The 17,713-nt window shown below is 39.2% G+C and overlaps 1 protein-coding gene across 3 annotated transcripts in view; it reads right to left on the bottom strand.

Moving 5' to 3' along the window:
- Positions 1–17,713, bottom strand: part of PDE4D (phosphodiesterase 4D) — a 1,541,788-nt gene that overhangs the window by 1,363,066 nt on the left and 161,009 nt on the right. Inside the window, exon 1 of one of the 3 annotated variants that reach the window (XM_063622613.1) lies at positions 12,286–12,355. The exons of the other annotated variants lie outside the window; for them this stretch is intronic. The gene's annotated coding sequence lies outside the window, so the exon portion shown is untranslated. Of the gene's footprint in view, positions 1–12,285; positions 12,356–17,713 lie in introns of those variants that run through there. 3 annotated transcript variants of the gene reach the window in all.

Here is a 17,713-nt window from a genome sequence, read left to right as displayed (position 1 = left end):
TTTTTGTCCTTGTGATAGTTTGCTGAGAATGATGGTTTCCAGCTTCATCCATGTCCCTACAAAGGACAAGAACTCATCCTTTTTTATGGCTGCATAGCATTCCATGGTGTATATGTGCCACATTTTCTTAATTCAGTCTATCGTTGTACATTTGGGTTGGTTCCAAGTCTTTGCTACTGTGAATAGTGCTGCAATAAAAATACCTGTGCATGTGTCTTTATAGCAGCATGATTTATAATCCTTTGGGTATATACCCAGTAATGGGATGGCTGGGTCAAATGGTATTTCTAGTTCTAGATCCCTGAGGAATCGCCACACTGACTTCCACAATGGTTGAACTAGTTTACAGTCCCACCAACAGTGTAAAAGTGTTCCTATTTCTCCACATCCTTTCCAGCACCTGTTGTTCCCTGACTTTTTAATGATAGCCATTCTAAATGGTGTGAGATGGTATCTCATTGTGGTTTTGATTTGCATTCCTCTGATGGCCAGTGATAATGAGCACTTTTTCATGTGTTTTTTGGCTGCATAAATGTCTTCTTTTGAGAAGTGTCTGTTCATATCCTTCATCCACTTTTTGATGGGGTTGTTTGTTTTTTTCTTGTAAGTTTGTTTGAGTTCATTGTAGATTCTGGATATTAGCCCTTTGTCAGATGAGTACATTGTGAAAATTTTCTCCCATTCTGTAGGTTGCCTGTTCACTCTGATGGCAGTTTCTTTTGCTGTGCAGAGCTTTTTAGTTTACTTAGATCCCATTTGTCAATTTTGGCTTTTGTTTCCATTGTTTTTGGTGTTTTAGACATGAAGTCCTTGCCCATGCCTATGTCCTGAATGGTATTGCCTAGGTTTTCTTCTAGGGTTTTTATGGTTTTAGGTCTAATATTTAAGTCTTTAATCCACCTTGAATTAATTTTTGTACAAGGTGTAAGGAGGGGATCCAGTTTCAGCTTTCTCCATATGGCTAGCCAGTTTTCCCAGCACCATTTATTAAATAGGGAATCCTTTCCACATTTCTTGTTTTTGTCAGGTTTGTCAAAGATCAGATGGTTGTAGATATGCGGTATAATTTCTGAGGGCTCTGTGCTGTTCCATTGGTCTATATCTCTGTTTTGGTACCGCTATCATGCTGTTTTGGTTACCGTAGCCTTGTAGTATAGTTTGAAGTCAGGAAGCATGATGCCTCTAGCTTTGATCTTTTGGCTTAGGATTGACTTGGAAATGCAGGCTCTTTTTTGGTTCCATATGAACTTTAGTTTTTTCCAATTCTGTGAAGAAAGTCATTGGTAGATTGATGGGGATAGCACTGAATCGATAAATTACCTTAGGCAGTATGGCCATTTTCATGACATTGATTCTTCCTACCCATGAGCATGGAATGTTCTTCCATTTGTTTGTATCCTCTTTTATTTCATTGAGCAGTGGTTTGTAGTTCTCCTTGAAGAAGTCCTTCACATCCCTTGTAAGTTGGATTCCTAGGTATTTTATTCTCTTTGAAGCAACTGTGAATGGGAGTTCACTCATGATTTGGCTCTCTGTTTGTCTGTTATTGGTGTATAAGAATGCTTGGGATTTTTGTACATTGATTTTGTATCCTGAGACTTTGCTGAAGTTGCCTATCAGCTGAAGGAGATTTTGGGCTGAGATGATGGGGTTTTCTGGATATACAATCATGTCATCTGCAGACAGGGACAATTTGATTTCCTCTTCTCCTAATTGAATACCCTTTATTTCTTTCTCCTGCCTGATTGCCCTGGCCAGAAGTTCCAACACTACGTTGAATAGGAGTGGTGAGAAAGGGCATCCCTGTCTTGTGCCAGTTTTCAAAGGGAATGCTTCCAGTTTTTGGCCATTCAGTATGATATTGGCTGTGTGTTTGTCATGAATAGCTCTTATTATTTTGAGATACGTCCCATCAATACCTAATTTATTGAGAGTTTTTAGCATGAAGGTTGTTGTATTTTGTCAAAGGCCTTTTCTGCATCTATTGAGATAATCATGTGGTTTTTGTCTTTGGTTCTGTTTATATGCTGGATTACATTTACTGATTTGCATATGTTGAACCAGCCTTGCATCTCAGGGATGAAGCCCACTTGATCATGGTGGATAAGCTTTTTGATGTGCTGCTGGATTCAGTTTGCCAAAATTTTATTGACGATTTTTGCATCGATGTTCATCAGGGATATTGGTCTAAAATTCTCTTTTTTTGTTGTGTCTCTGCCAGGCTTTGGTATCAGGATGATGTTGGCCTCATAAAATGAGTTAGGGAGGATTCTCTCTCTTTCTATTGATTGGAACAGTTTCAGAAGGAATGGTACCAGCTCCTCCTTGTACCTCTGGTAGAATTTGGCTGTGAATCCATCTGGTCCTGGACTTTTTTTCGTTGGTAAGCTATTAATTATTGCCTCAATTTCACAGCCTGTTATTGGTCTATTCAGAGATTCAACTTCTTCCTGGTTTAATCTTGGGAGGGTGTATGTGTCCAGGAATTTATCCATTTCTTCTAGATTTTCTAGTTTATTTGTGTAGAGGTGTTTGTAGTATTCTCTGATGGTAGTTTGTATTTCTGTGGGATCCGTGGTGATATCCCCTTTATCATTTCTTATTGCGTCTATTTGATTCTTCTCTCTTTTCTTCTTTATTAGTCTTGCTAGTGGTCTATCAATTTTGTTCATCTTTTCAAAAAACCAGCTCCTGGATTCATTGATTTTTCGAAGGGTTTTTTGTGTCTCTATTTCCTTCAGTTCTGCTCTGATCTTAGTTATTTCTTGCCTTCTGCTAGCTTTTGAATGTGTTTGCTCTTGCTTCTCTAGTTCTTTTAATTGTGATGTTAGGGTGTCAATTTTGGATCTTTCCTGCTTTCTCTTGTGGGCATTTAGTGCTATAAATTTCCCTCTACACACTGCTTTGAAAGTGTCCCAGAGATGCTGGTATGTTGTGTCTTTGTTCTTGTTGGTTTGAAAGAACATCTTTATTTCTGCCTTCATTTCGTTATGTACCCAGTAGTCATTCAGGAGCAGGTTGTTCAGTTTCCATGTAGTTGAGCGGTTTTGAGTGAGTTTCTTAATCTTGAGTTCTAGTTTGATTGCACTGTGGTCTGAGAGACAGTTTGTTATAATTTCTGTTCTTTTACATTTGCTGAGCAGTGCTTTACTTCCAACTATGTGGTCAATTTTGGAATAAGTGTGGTGCTGAGAAGAATGTCTATTCTGTTGATTTGGGGTGGAGAGTTCTGTAGATGTCTATTAGGTCCGCATGGTGCAGAGCTGAGTTCAATTCCTGCATATCCTTGCTAACTTTCTGTCTCGTTGATCTGTCTAATGTTAACAGTGGGATGTAAAAGTCTCCCATTATTGCGTGGGAGTCTAAGTCTCTTTCTAGGTCTCTAAGGACTTGCTTTATGAATCTGGGTGCTCCTGTATTGGGTGCATATATATTTAGGATAGTTAGCTCTTCTTGTTGAATTGATCCCTTTACTATTATGTAATGGGCTTCTTTGTCTCTTTTGATCTTTGTTGGTTTAAAGTCTGTTTTATCAGAGACTAGGTTTGCAGCCTCTGCCTTTTTTTGTTTTCGATTTGCTTGGTAGATCTTCCTCCATCCCTTTATTTTGAGCCTATGTGTGTCTCTGCATGTGAGATGGGTTTCCTGAATACAGCACACTAATGGGTCTTGACTCTTTATCCAATTTGCCAGTCTGTGTCTTAATTGGAGCATTTAGCCCATTTACATTTAAGGTTAATATTGTTATGTGTCAATTTGATCCTGTCATTATCATGTTAGCTGGTTATTTTGCTCGTTAGTTGATGCAGTTTCTTCCTAGCCTTGATGGTCTTTACATTTTGGCATGTTTTTGCAGTGGCTGGTACCGGTTGTTCCTTTCCATGTTTAGTGCTTCCTTCAGGAGCTCTTTTAGGGCAGGCCTGGTGGTGACAAAATCTCTCAGCATTTGCTTGTCTGGAAAGTATTTTATTTCTCCTTCACTTCTGAAGCTCAGTTTGGCTGGATATGAAATTCTAGGTTGAAAATTCTTTTCTTTAAGAATGTTGAATATTGGCTCCCACTCTCTTCTGGCATGTAGAGGTTCTGCTGAAAGATCTGCTGATAGTCTGATGGGCTTCCCTTTGTGGGCAACCCAACCTTTCTCTCTGGCTGCCCTTAACAGTTTTTCCTTCATTTCTACTTTGGTAAATCTGACAATTATGTGTCTTGGAGTTGCTCTTCTCGAGGCGTATCTTTGTGGTGTTCTCTGTATTTCCTGAATTTGAATGTTGGCCTGCCTTGCCAGATTGGGGAAGTTCTCCTGGATAATATCCTGCAGAGTGTTTTCCAACTTGGTTCCATCCTCCTCGTCACTTTCAGGTACACCAATCAGGCATAGATTTGGTCTTTTCACACAGTCCCATATTTCTTGGAGGCTTTATTTGTTTCTTTTTATTCTTTTTTCTCTAAACTTCTCTTCTCACTTTGTTTCATTCATTTGATCTTCCATCACTGATACCCTTTCTTCCAGTTGATCAAATCGGCTACTGAGGCTTGTGCATTCATCATGTAGTTCTTGTGCCTTGGTTTTCAGCTCCATCAGGTCCTTTAAGGACGTCTCTCTGCATTGGTTATTCTAGTTAGCCATTCATCTATTTTTTTTCAAGTTTTTTAATTTCTTTGCCATGGGTTCGAACTTCCTCCTTTAGCTCGGAGTAGTTTGATCGTCTGAAGCCTTCTTCTCTCAACTCGTAAAAGTCATTCTCCATCCAGCTTTATTCCATTGCTGGTGAGGAGCTGCATTCCTTTGGAGGAGGAAAGGCACTCTGATTTTTAGTTTCCAGTTTTTCTGCTCTGTTTTTTTCCCCATCTTTGTGGTTTTATCTACCTTTGGTCTTTGATGATGGGGACATACAGATGGGGTTTTGGTGTCATGCCCTTTCTGTTTGTTAGTTTTCCTTCTTACAGTTAGGACCCTCAGCTGCGGGTCTGTTGGAGTTTGCTGGAGGTCCACTCCAGACCCTGTTTCCCTGGGTATCAGCAGCGGAGGCTGCATAACAGCGGATATTGGTGAGCAGCAAATGTTGCTGCCTGATTGTTCCTCTGGAAGTTTTGTCTCAGAGGAATACCCAGCCATGCGAGGTGTCAGTCTGCCCCTACTGGGGGGTGCCTCCCAGTTAGGCTACTCAGGGGTCAGGGACCCACTTGTGGAGGCAGTCTGTCTGTTCTCAGATCTCCAGCTGCATGCTGGGAGAACCACTACTCTCTTCAAAGCTGTCAGACAGGGACATTTAAGTCTGCAGAGGATTCTGCTGCCTTTTGTTTGGCTATGCCCTGCCCCCAGAGCTGGAGTCTATAGTTGCAGGCAGACCTCCTTGAGCTGCCCTGTGCTCCACCCAGTTCGAGCTTCCCAGCTGCTTTGTTTACCTACTCAAGCCTCGGCAATGGCGGGCACCCCTCCCCCAGCCTTGCTGCCACCTTGCAGTTTGATCTCAGACTGCTGTGCTAGCAATGAGCGAGGCTCCGTGGGCGTAGGACCCTCCAAGCCATGTGCGGGATATAATTTCCTGGTGTGCCGTTTGCTAAGACCGTTGGAAAAGTTCAGTCTTAGGGTGGGAGTGACCCGATTTTCCAGGTGCCATCTGTCACCCCTTTCTTTGACTAGGAAAGGGAATTCCCTGACTCCTTGTGCTTCCCAGATGAGGCGATGCCTCACCCTGCTTCGGCTCACACTTGGTGCACCGCACCCACTGTCCTGCACCCACTTTCTGACACCCCCCAGTGAGATGAACCCGCTACCTCAGTTGGAAATGCAGAAATCACCCATCTTCTGCATTGCTCACACTGGGAACTGTAGACTGGAGCTGTTCCTATTCAGCCATCTTAGCTCCACCCGTCAGTATGATTTTATACCTAGAAAACCCCATAGTCTCTGCCCAAAACCTCCTAGATCTGATAAACAACTTCAGCAAAGTCTCAGTGTACAAAATCAATATTCAAAAATCGGTAGCATTTCTATGCACCAATAACATCCAAGCTGAGAACCAAATCAAGAACACAATCCTACAGTAGCCACAAAATAAATAAAATACTTAGGAATACAGCTAACCAGGGAGGTGAAAAATCTCTACAATGAGAATTACAAAACAATGCTCAAAGAAATCAGAGATAACACAAACCAATAAAAAAAATTCCACCATCATGAGTAGGAAGAATCAATATTGTTAAAATGGTCATACTGCCCAAAGCAATTTACAGATTCAATGCCATTCCTGTCAAACTACCAATGACATTTTCCAAAAAATTTGAAAAACCCATTTTAAAATGCATACAGAACCAGAAAAGAGCCTGAATAGCTAAGGTAATCCTCAGCAAATGAATAAAGCTAGAGGCATCATATTATCTGACTTCAAACTATACACGTTAACAGTAACCAAAACAGCATGATACAAGTACAAAAACAGACATAAAGACCAATGGAACAGATTAGAGAGCCCAGAAATAATACCACCCACGTAAAATCATCTGATCTTTGACATAGTCAACAAAGACAAGCAATGGGGAAAGGATTCCCTATTCAATAAATAGTGCTAGGGTAACTGACCAGCCATACGCAGATTGATGCTGGACCTCTTTCTTATATCATATACAACAATTAACCCAAGATGAATTAAAGCCTTACATGCAAAACCTAAAACTATAAAAATGCCAGAAGATAACCAACAAAATACCATTCTGGACTTTGGTCTTGGCAAAGATTTCATGACAAAGATGCCAAAAGCAATTGCAACAAAAATAAAAAAATTGACAAATGGTATCTAATTAAACTAATGAGCTTTTGCACAGCAAAAGAAACTATCAATATACTAAACAGACAACCTGCAGAACAGGAGAAAATATTTGCAAACTATGCATCTGACAAAGGTCTAATATCCAGCATCTATAAGGAACTTAAACAAATTAACAAGCAAAAAACAGCCCCATCACAAAGTGACCAAAGGATATGCACAGACACTTTTCAGAAGAAGACATACACATAGCCAACAAATAAGTAAAAATGTTCAACATCACTAATCATTAGGCCAATGCAAATCAAAACCACAATAAGATACTATCTCACCCCAGTCAGAATGGCTATGATTAAAAAGTCAAAAAATACTGTTTTCTTTTTTTTTAATTTGCTGGCAAGGTTGCAGAAAAAAGGGAACACTTACACACTGCTGGTGAGAATGTAATTTAATTCAGCCGTTGTGGAAAGCAGTTTGGCAGTTTCTCCGAGAACTTAAGTCAGAACTACCATTAAACCCAGCAACCCCATTATTGGGTTTATACCCAAAGGAATATAAATAATTCTACCATAAAGACACATGCATGCATATGTTCATCACAGCACTATTCACAATAGCAAAGACATGGAATCAACCTAAATGTCCGTCAGTGGTGGACCGCATAAAGAAAATGTACTATATATACACCATGGAATACTATGCAGCCATAAAAAATGAGATCATATCCTTTGCAGCAACATGGTTGAAGCTGGAGGCCATTATGCTAAGTGAACAAATGTAGGAACAGAAAACCAAATGCTGCATGTTCTCACTTACAAGTGGGAGCTAAACATTGAATATATATGGACACACATACACACATACACACACACACAAAACCCTAACATATTTCAAACTTTTTCAGCTCTTTTCACACCTTCACCTCTCTTTCCTGTCCCCTCACCTTCAGCCAATAATACTGTCTCCAACTTTACAGGAAGATAGAATTCCTAGGAGGGGAACTCTCATCTTTCTCATACAAACCATGCAATTTGCACTTCTGCAAATCCCTTTCTGCCTATTCCCCTTCTCATGAGCTAACACTACCCATTACCTATTTTCTCTCTGAAATAGCTGTCAGAGCCCTGTCAATTAAGTCTTTACCAATGGCTTTTAAGCATACTCAAGTCTCTTCCATCTTATCTAGAAAGTCTCCCCCAAATCCTATATGTCCTGTTCTTCTCCTATTATAAGTCTTGTCTCTCTGTTCTCATTGCATCCAATTTTCCAGCCCTCACTCACTCTTCACTCTAGTCTACCTTTTTCCTCATAAAATAGCTTTCGCTAAAGTTGCCAATGACTTCCCTGTCAATAACTCCAAAGAACTGGTTCAAACCTGTTATTTGAGCAGCATTTTATATTGCTGACCATCCTATCTTTATCAAAATATATCATCCTTTTATTTTTGTAACTCTACCTATCTTTTGTGATATTCTTCCATCTCTCCTCTGGAGGTTGATCTTCGTTCACATAGATGTGAGATTAAGTTCCTTAAAGCTTGGTTCCAGGCTCTCCTTTCTTCTCTTTTGTATATCTCTAAGCAGTGGCATCTATGGCCATGATGTCAGGTACCATCTGTACACTTATGATACACACAGGTGTATCTCCAGTGTGGGCCTCGACTCTAGGCTCCAGACACAGATTTAAGTGTCTACTTGATGTTTCTTTTCTCCCTCTCAAAGTCCCCCCAAACCAAACATATCCAAAATTGAATTCAAAATCTGCCTTCCAAATCTGATCTACTTCCAACGTCCCTATCCCAGTAAATGGTACCACCAACTGTCAGATAAACTTAGTATCAACCTTACTCTTTTGTTCTCCTGGCTTTTGTTTAATCTATCACTGATTTCTTCCCTTACCTCCTAACTACATCTGATACCCCTCCACTTCCCTCCATCTTTATACCACACCTCTAGCCCAAGCTCTATCGTATCTGGCCTTGTAACTTCAGCAATTCTCTGCTGGTCTTTCCCCAGCATACCTTGGCTTCTCACCAATACTTATGTGCCAAGCTAAAAAGAGCTGTCTAAACAACAAATATGACTTTGTCACTCTGTTATTTTCAGTGACTTTCCTTTGTTCTTGGGATTAAATATCCTTCTACCACCCCAAAGCCTTGCTTTGTCTGGCCTCTGGATGTCTCTGGGGCTTCAATTAGCATGATTACCACCCCCAACCCCCCGCCCCCACAGCCTCTCTCTCCTGAGGTCTCTCTGGCATTCTTTCAGTTCTCGGAATTTCAGTGCCCTCATCTGCTACAGGGATTTTGCCTCTTCTGCCCTCTGCTCCCATTCTTTACCTAGTTAATGCCTATTTACTTCTCAGCTATTCCCTCTGAGGTAATATGGCCCCGACAAGAACTAACTCTCTGATTAATTTCCTCTGGTAGCACCATGTGCCTGTCTTTGACAGTGCTTGTCAGCTCCAATTTTCTGTTTATTTCTATGAACACTTGATTAAGTATATGCCTCACTAAAAGGTAAATAAGCTCTATAAGGGCAGGACCTCATCTGTTTCCTTTACCACTCTATCTCCAAGACTTAGCTTAGCACCCAACATATTGCAAACACTCAAAAGAATTTTTTTTGAGTGAATGAACAAATGAATAAATTGACTCTTTACTATTTTGTTCTCAGGAATATGCTGTCTCTAAAATAGTCTGAATTTGAATATTTTTGAGATTGTAAGAGATTGTTTGTCTAACATTTTATTTTTCACACTGCACCTAACATCTGTCCTTGTAGTAAACTAGGAGCACCTCTGTTACAGGGATCATATTCAGCAGTTTTTTTGTCCATAGGACCCAGCACAGTGCCTAAAAGATGACGGGTCTCAAAAAGTGTCTCTTGAAAGAACAGAACTGTCAACCCTAACTCAAAGATGCTGTATTGTATAAAGAGAGGCTAACTCCAGGCATGGTACTGTGTACCTGTAGTCCCAGCTATCAGGGAGGCTGAGGCAGGAGAATCACTTGAAACCAGGAAGCAGAGGTTGCAGTGAGCAAAGATGGTGCCACTGCACTCCAGCCTGGATGACAGAGCGAGACTCCGTCTCAAAACAAAGACAAAAACAAAAATAAAGAGAGGCTAACTGTGTAGCCTGTGAAGTTAGCTTTCTGAACTCAAATTCTGGTTCTGTCACATACATGTCCAGGGACAAATTACTTAGCTTCCTTAAGTCTCTATAAAATGGAGGTGATAATACCTATGCCTCATATGGTTGCTGTGAACCTCATATGGTTTCACAGTAGGATTTGTGAGATAATCCTATGAAACAACAGAAAACAAAGTATAGTCAACTATAGCTCTCAGAAAAATACAATTTCTAAAGAGATCTTTTTCAGACTAGAAAGCTCAAAGACATGGGAACCCAAAAGCTGGAAGATCCTATGCACAATGACAAAGAAGGAGAAAAAACTAAAAGAACATGGTGAGGCTCCCCAGGATATGAGTTACAGCATTTCAAAAAGAATTGCACTGGGGCAGTCATGGAACTAGAGAATGGATATTATATTCTAAGCCTTAAAAAGAAACCAAAAGTCTCAATCACTTTATTCCCACTAAGACTCATTACATTGCCTCTATTATTCCCTAAGCTCATCCCTGAACCGCCTAAGCCAAATGAGAACTAAACAATAGCTTAATGACTGGTCTGACAGGTTCCTCTGAGACAGAAGAAAAGCAATTATAGGGGGAAAATAACCTCAACCAACCTCCCACTTATTTAGCAGCAGTTTAGCAATACTGCTTCTTAAAGATCTAAGATTTGTGCCTGATTGTATATATCCCTACAGGTGAAATAATATGATCTAATGGTCCCCTAAAAGCCTGCATGAAGAATTTCAGAAACTTTGTAGATGTCTTTGATGATTGATGTTGTCCTTAATGGAAAGCAGAGGCAGTGCCCTTCCTTTGATAACAATCTATAATATTTAAGAAATGGATGGGTAACTGCATTAAAAAAAAAAACTGATCTAAAAGAAACTACATAGAACTTTCCCTGAGTCTCTTGTACTTAATTTTTTATTTTTTTATTTTGAGATAATTGTAGATTCACATGCAGTTATAAAAAATAATACAAAATCAGTGTATCTTTTACCCAGTTTTCCTCCATGGTAACAATATCACAACCAATATATTGACATTGATATGGTCAAGATATAAAACAGTTCCTTTATCAGCAGGATCTCCCATGTTGCCCCTCTAATAGCCACACCCAGTTTCCTCCTATTCCTTCCCTTCTTAATCCCCTAGCAACTACTAATCTACACTAATCTGTTTTCCATTTCATAATTTTGTCATTTCGACAATGTGATATCATTTGAATCATATAGTATGCAACCCTTGGGGATTGGCTTTTTCCATTCAGCTTAATTCTCTCAAGATTCATCTAGATGATTGTATGTTTGAACAATTTGTTTCTTTTATTGCTGAGTAGTATTCCACGGTATAGATGTACCACAGTTTGTTTAATCATTCACCCACTGAAGGACATCCGTGTTGCTTCCAGTTTTAGGTGATTAGAAATAAGACTGCTATAAACACTTACATACAGGTTTTTCTGTGAACACAGAAGTCTTTATTTCTCTGGGACAAATGCCCAAGAGTGCATTTACTGGATAGTATAGTACTTACATGTTTAGTTTTTTAAGAAACTACCAAACTGTTTTCCAGAGTGGCTGTACCATTTTACATTTCCATTATCCATGTATGAGTGGCCCAGTTTCTCCACAACCTTGCAGGCATTTGCTCTTGTCATTACTTTTTATTTAACCATTCTGCTAATGGTTAAATAAATACCTTTAAAGGTAAAAGATAAGTATAAGGACTTACCTAAAATCAGGGATAACACTAGACACTTCAATTCAGCAACTTAAATTTTGTCCTATGTTTTTCCTAACATATGATCAGCTAAATTCAGAAAATTGCACTCTTAGGCCATCAGAAAATTTTAAGAATTAAGTAAGGATGAACAACCAGTCAAGTGACCCAATTTCACCTGAAACATTCCATCAGGTACATAATGTTTCTTATGACTTTTTATCTCATTTGGAACTACTATTTGTTACTGTGATTCTCTTAAGCAAATGGTTTTGCCCACACAGAGCTGTTCACTCGCTGACACAGGTTTAACCGGTTAAAGAACTCACAGATTGTTTCTCACCATTAACGGATATTAGATTGTTTTACCATCAGTTATACCTTACTTCTGCTTCTATATTTACAACTGCAGGCTTCAGTCATTTTTAAAGTCGTTCAAGTTTAGATTGCATTGACATTAAATCAAATCATAGAGGACAAACAACTATGTATTTTCACTAAGGTGGACACAGTAAAAAGTTCCCAGGCTTTCTCTCCTACTTTTAGATAGGGCTTTTTCAGAAGCTTCCTATCTCCCTAAGGAGTCTGAGAGTTATTACAATTTCTTTATCCCCTGCTTACATATCCCACGCCATAGAAAACCATTTAATAGAACCTACCTTAGCAGAGGCAAAACTTCACCTCTGCTCTCTTAGAGTCCCAGGTAGGCCGGATAATGAAATTGACATAAGATAGATTAATAGGAGAAAAGCACATAACTTTTACATGACACAGGAGCCCTCATAAGGAAATGAAGACCCAAACAAGTGGCCAAACCTAAATGCTGTTACACTTGGTTGAACAAAGAGAGGCAATTGTGGAAAAGTAACTAAATTATGTGGGAAGACTAAAGGAAGATCAATAAGAATATTTTAACAAGGTCTGTGTGTACAGAATTCTTCTGGCTATGACTCCTTGTCAAAGAATGTTTCTTTTCTCTTGGTAGTAGGACAGCAACTTTCACATGTGAGTTTTTATCTCCTGTTTTCAGGGGAAAGAAAAAGAAAATGATTACACTGCGCTTTTTGCATCTGCTGTTATTCAAGTGCCCTTAGTTCAAACTAATCCTTACACCAAAATGGCATATTCTGGGGTACATATTCTGCCATCCTTCACTACTAAATAACAGAACATATGCTTACCTATGTACTAGCTATTTCGTTTCTGGTATATGCCAAACAGAAACGTGTATGTGTGAGCCAAAACAAATCTACAAAAATCTTTATACCAGCATTATTTGTAATAGTCCAAACGGAAAACAGTCCAAGTTTCCATCAACAGAAGAATGCATACCTAAACTGCCATATAGCAAATATATAGTGAAATATTATACAGCAATGAAAATGAAACAGTAGTTTTACTGTTATAGGCAACAATATAGATGAATGTCACAAACATTTACGTGGAAGTTACATGGATATATTCACTATATGAAAATTAATCACAATGAACAAATGATTTTTATGGCTTTTCTACCTTTCTATTAAACCTAACATAATAGCTTATACAAATATAATTTTTAAAAACATGAGTAAAGAAATCAAAATAATAATTATGATCATGACAATGATGATGATAGAATCTTTCCTCTGACCTCAGACAATTGTCACCAGCCTATTTTCACAAAAGTTCAACCCTCCTTATCGGGCATTAGAATTCAGAGTGCTGGTTTTAACAAACTGTTCATATGGCTCGATATCTAGCTCTAGTCACTGGGAGACTAAGGCAATTTGACCTCCTTCCATACAATGACTAAAGGGACACAATGGGGTGTGGTTGGCAGCACCTAGGTAAGTAAATAATAATGTTCTGGGGAAAGGAGATTTTATGAAGTTTTGGTCACTCTTTCTGAGAAGAGTCCATTCTTCTGGCTCTCCAAGGGAAAAAGACAGGATCCCAGTTATTATCTCCCAAATGGCAATATTATCTGACCAATTTTTGAACTTTATACAAATGGAATCAAATCATTCAGTATGTACTCTTTTTTAATTGATTTAGTCAACATTGTGTTTATGATATTCATCTATATTGTTGCCTATAGCAGTAAAACTACTGTTTCATTTTCATTGCTGTGTAATATTCCACTACTTATTTGCTATATGGCAGTTTAGGCATGCATTCTTCTGTTGATGGAAACTTGGACTGTTTTCCGTTTGGACTATTACAAATAATGCTGGTATAAAGATTTTGTAGATTTTTTTGGGCTCATGCATATACATTTCTGTTTGGCATATACCAGAAACCCAGAAACGAAATAGCTAGTACACAGGTAAGCATATGTTCTGTTATTTAGTAGTGAAGAATGGCAGAATATGTACCCCAGAATGTGCCATTTTGGTATAAGGATTAGTTTGAGCTAAGGGCACTTGAATAACAGCAGATACAAAAAGGGCACCCTAATCTTTTCCCTTTTTTCCCTGAAAACAGGAGATAAAAACTCACATGTGAAAGTTGCTGTCTTTCTGCCAGGAGAAAAGAAACATTCTTTGATGGGGAGTCACAACTAAGAGAATTCTGTACACACAGACCTTGTTAAAATAATTCTTATTGATCTTCCTTTAGTCTTCCCTCATAATTTAGTTACTTTTTCACAATTGTCTCTCTTTGTTCAACCAAGTATAAAAGTAGTTAGGTTTCGCCACTTGTTTGGGTCTTCATTTCCTTATAAGGGCTCCTGTGTTATGTAAAACTTACATGCTTTTATCCTATTAATGTGGTTTAGTGGTGTCCCCACCCAAATCTCATCTTAAACTGTAGTTCCCACAATCCCCACGTGTCATGAGAGGGACCCAGTAGGAGGTAACTGAATCATGGGCGGCGGGTTACCTCCATGCAGTTCTTGTAATAGTGAGTGAGTTCTCATGAGATCTGATGGTTTTATAAAGGGCACTTCCCCTGCTTCGCTCAGCACTTCTCCTTGCTGCCACCATATAAAGAAGGACATGTTTGCTTCCTCTTCCACCATGATTGTAGGTTTCCTGAATCCTCCTCAGACCTTCAGAACGGTGAGTCAATTAAACCTCTTTCCTTTATACATTACCCAGTCTCAGGTATGTCTTTATTAGCAGCATGAGAATGGACTAATATACCTATTAATCTATCTTATGTCAATTTCATTATCAGGTCTACCTGAGACTCTAAGAGAGCAGAGGTAAAGTTCTGCCTCTGATACAACAGATTCTATTAAATGGTTTTCTATGTGATGGGATATGTAAGCAGAGGGTAAAGAAATTGTAATAACTCTCAGACTTCTTAGGGAGATAGGAAGCTTCTGAAAAAGACCTATCTAAAAGTAGGAGAGAAAGCCTGGGAACTTTTTACTGTGCCCACTCTCGGTGAAAATATATAGTTGTTTGTCCTCTATGATTTGATTTAGTGTCAATGCAATCTAAACTTGAATGACTTTAAAAATGACCAAAGCCTGCAGTTGTAAAGATAGAAGCAGAAATGAGGTATAACTGATGGTAAAAATAACATAATAGCCGTTAATGGTGAGAAACAACCTGTGAGTTCTTTAACCAGTTAAGCCTGTGTCAGTGAGCAAACAGCTCTGCGTGGGCAAAACCATTTGCTTAAGAGAATCACAGTAACAAATAGTTCTAAATGAGATAAAAAAGTCACTCTGGGAGGGTACACAGTGACCACACTCTTGGTGAGTCTCCAAGCAGGTAGATACAATTACAGTATAGAGGAAAATGTAAGATTTTTGTGAAAGGAAACTTTGATCTGATACCTTAATGGTAGAATTTTTTGAAAAAGTAGTTAATGACTCAATTATGATGGCAGTCCATTGTCATTCTGTAAATATTCATTAAGTATTCTAAGTACCAGGCATTGTGTTAGATGTGATGATACAATGGTAAACAAGAGAGACACAAAGCCTGTCCGCAAATGAGCCTACAGTTTAGCAAGGAAGACAGACAAATAAGCCCAAACAATTAAGTGTACAAATGGGAGCACATGGGGAAAATACCAAAATGAGCCTATAGCAGGAATTAGGGAAGTATGTTCCACGTCTTTCTGCCAACAGCAGAGAATGGTCTTGGCATCCATGACAAGTGGGGGTGAGCACAGGGAAAGACCAAGCCCCAGGACAGCACACCGACCATTCCAGGAGTGATCAGCATGGGTGGCCCACACACGTGGAAGAATTACAGCCCAGACAAGCGGGGCCACACCAACAGAGGGACCCTGCCAATCAACTCCTGCGAAACAGGCATTCTCACAACTTCTTGATTACCTTAATACTCAGAGTTTGTGCCATTTTTAAGTAAGAAAAGAAAAACATTTTGGACTACAGCAGCATATATGGTGTTTATTAATATTTTCTTTGAACAAAAGTTTGTTCTGGGACATTTGAGTCTTCACTAGCCAGAACATTTGCAGCAATTTACTAAACTGACAAATGGAGAGATGAGCCCAAAAGCTACATGGCCATAGGGGGAGATCAACACATCCATCCAGTACAGACGGATCAGGAGTGAAATGTCCCTTTCAGTATATTTGACATGAAATTCCTCACCTACACCACTGTTATATTGTATATACCATTAATAGTAAAGGTGAATAAATAAATAAATAATAAATAACTAGTAAAGATGAATAAATGGTCTGTTTTGTTAGTTACTCAGCAAATATTTATTGCATGTCACCAAGTGTCAAGGACCAGGCTAGGTTCTGGAAAGAACTGGGAAATTATAAAAGCAAAGATACTGATCACAGGCAGCATAACAAGGTGGAGAAACACATGCACTTTAGAGCTGAATCACCTGAGGTTTAATCTCAGCTCAACTTCTTACCAAGTCAGTTGCCTTGGGTCTGTTACTTAACTCCTCTGAGCCTCATCTCCCTGTCCCATAATGTGACAGTAGAACACTACCTTGAAGTGTTCTGCAGGATTAAATGAGGTAACATATGCAACGCACCTAAGAAAAGCCCTGCACCAGAATTTACCGGTTCAGAAGAAGCTGGCCTCCAGGCTCTATCCTACCCCTCCTTCTCTTCATGCCAACTTATTCTATCACTGAGATTTGCAAACTTATGTATGGACACCACGGCTTGTCATTCATTCACATTCCCTGCCCCTTGGCCTCCCTTTGTGTGGAATGCAACCTTCCCTCTGAAGGATAGACCTGTGTCTTGGTTTTGGACTATCCTGGCAGGAAATTCCAGCGTCCGGATACCCAGACCATGGCTTACGTGGGAGGGTTAGGAGATATAATTACTTGGACTTACAGAATCCTCACCCTGTGGGGAAGGGGAAGGCAAAGGGAGGGTTTAATTGGGATCCTCTGAATGCTGGGCTGGGCAGGGAATATTCTTGCTCAGGTCTAAGGGAAGTATGGTTTAGAAGTAAATTCTATGGGAGTATAAGAATTTTAAGGAATAGTCTTTCTACCAGACTCTTTCACTGATTGTGTTTCTACAACAATCACCTTTCCTTAGCTACTCTGCTTCAATAGCTATTTTATAGGAATGCTACTCATGCTCCTGCCTTTTCTTGCTTTGAAACTCACTCTGAATCTCTAACAAGTCCAAGGTCTTGAGGTGCTTGCTCATTGTTCTGTGCATCTCACTCTAGCTGTTGGATAAAAGAAAATATTACCTAAACTGTATTCACTGTGGTTGCTGTTAGTATGTGGATTTAAATAACTCTTCCAGCTACTACTAAACATACTTTGTATAGTGACAACTTAGAGGTGGAAAAAGTTCTAGAAATTTAAGCCTAAGTCCAAAAATTGAATTTTTTTAAAATTTAAATTTAAATTTTAGATTCAGGGAGTACATATGCAGGTTTGTGACAGGGATACACTGCATAATGCTGAGGTTTGGGCTTCTATTGATCCTGTTCCCCAGATAGTGAACATAGTATCCAACAGGAAGTTGTTTAGCCCTTGCCTCCCTCCCTCTCTCTTTTTGGAGTCCCCAGTATCTATTGTTTCCATCTTTATGTCTGTGTGTGTCCAGCTACTTATAAGCAGCTCCCACTTACAAGTGAGAAGATGGGATATTTGGTTTTCTGTTTTTCACATTAATTCACTTATGATA

This window comes from Symphalangus syndactylus, chromosome 18 (assembly GCF_028878055.3).
Source record: "Symphalangus syndactylus isolate Jambi chromosome 18, NHGRI_mSymSyn1-v2.1_pri, whole genome shotgun sequence".
Classification (NCBI taxonomy): Eukaryota; Metazoa; Chordata; class Mammalia; order Primates; family Hylobatidae; genus Symphalangus; species Symphalangus syndactylus.
Note: the sequence above shows the minus strand (reverse complement) of the source record. Positions and strands in the feature narration are given on the sequence as shown.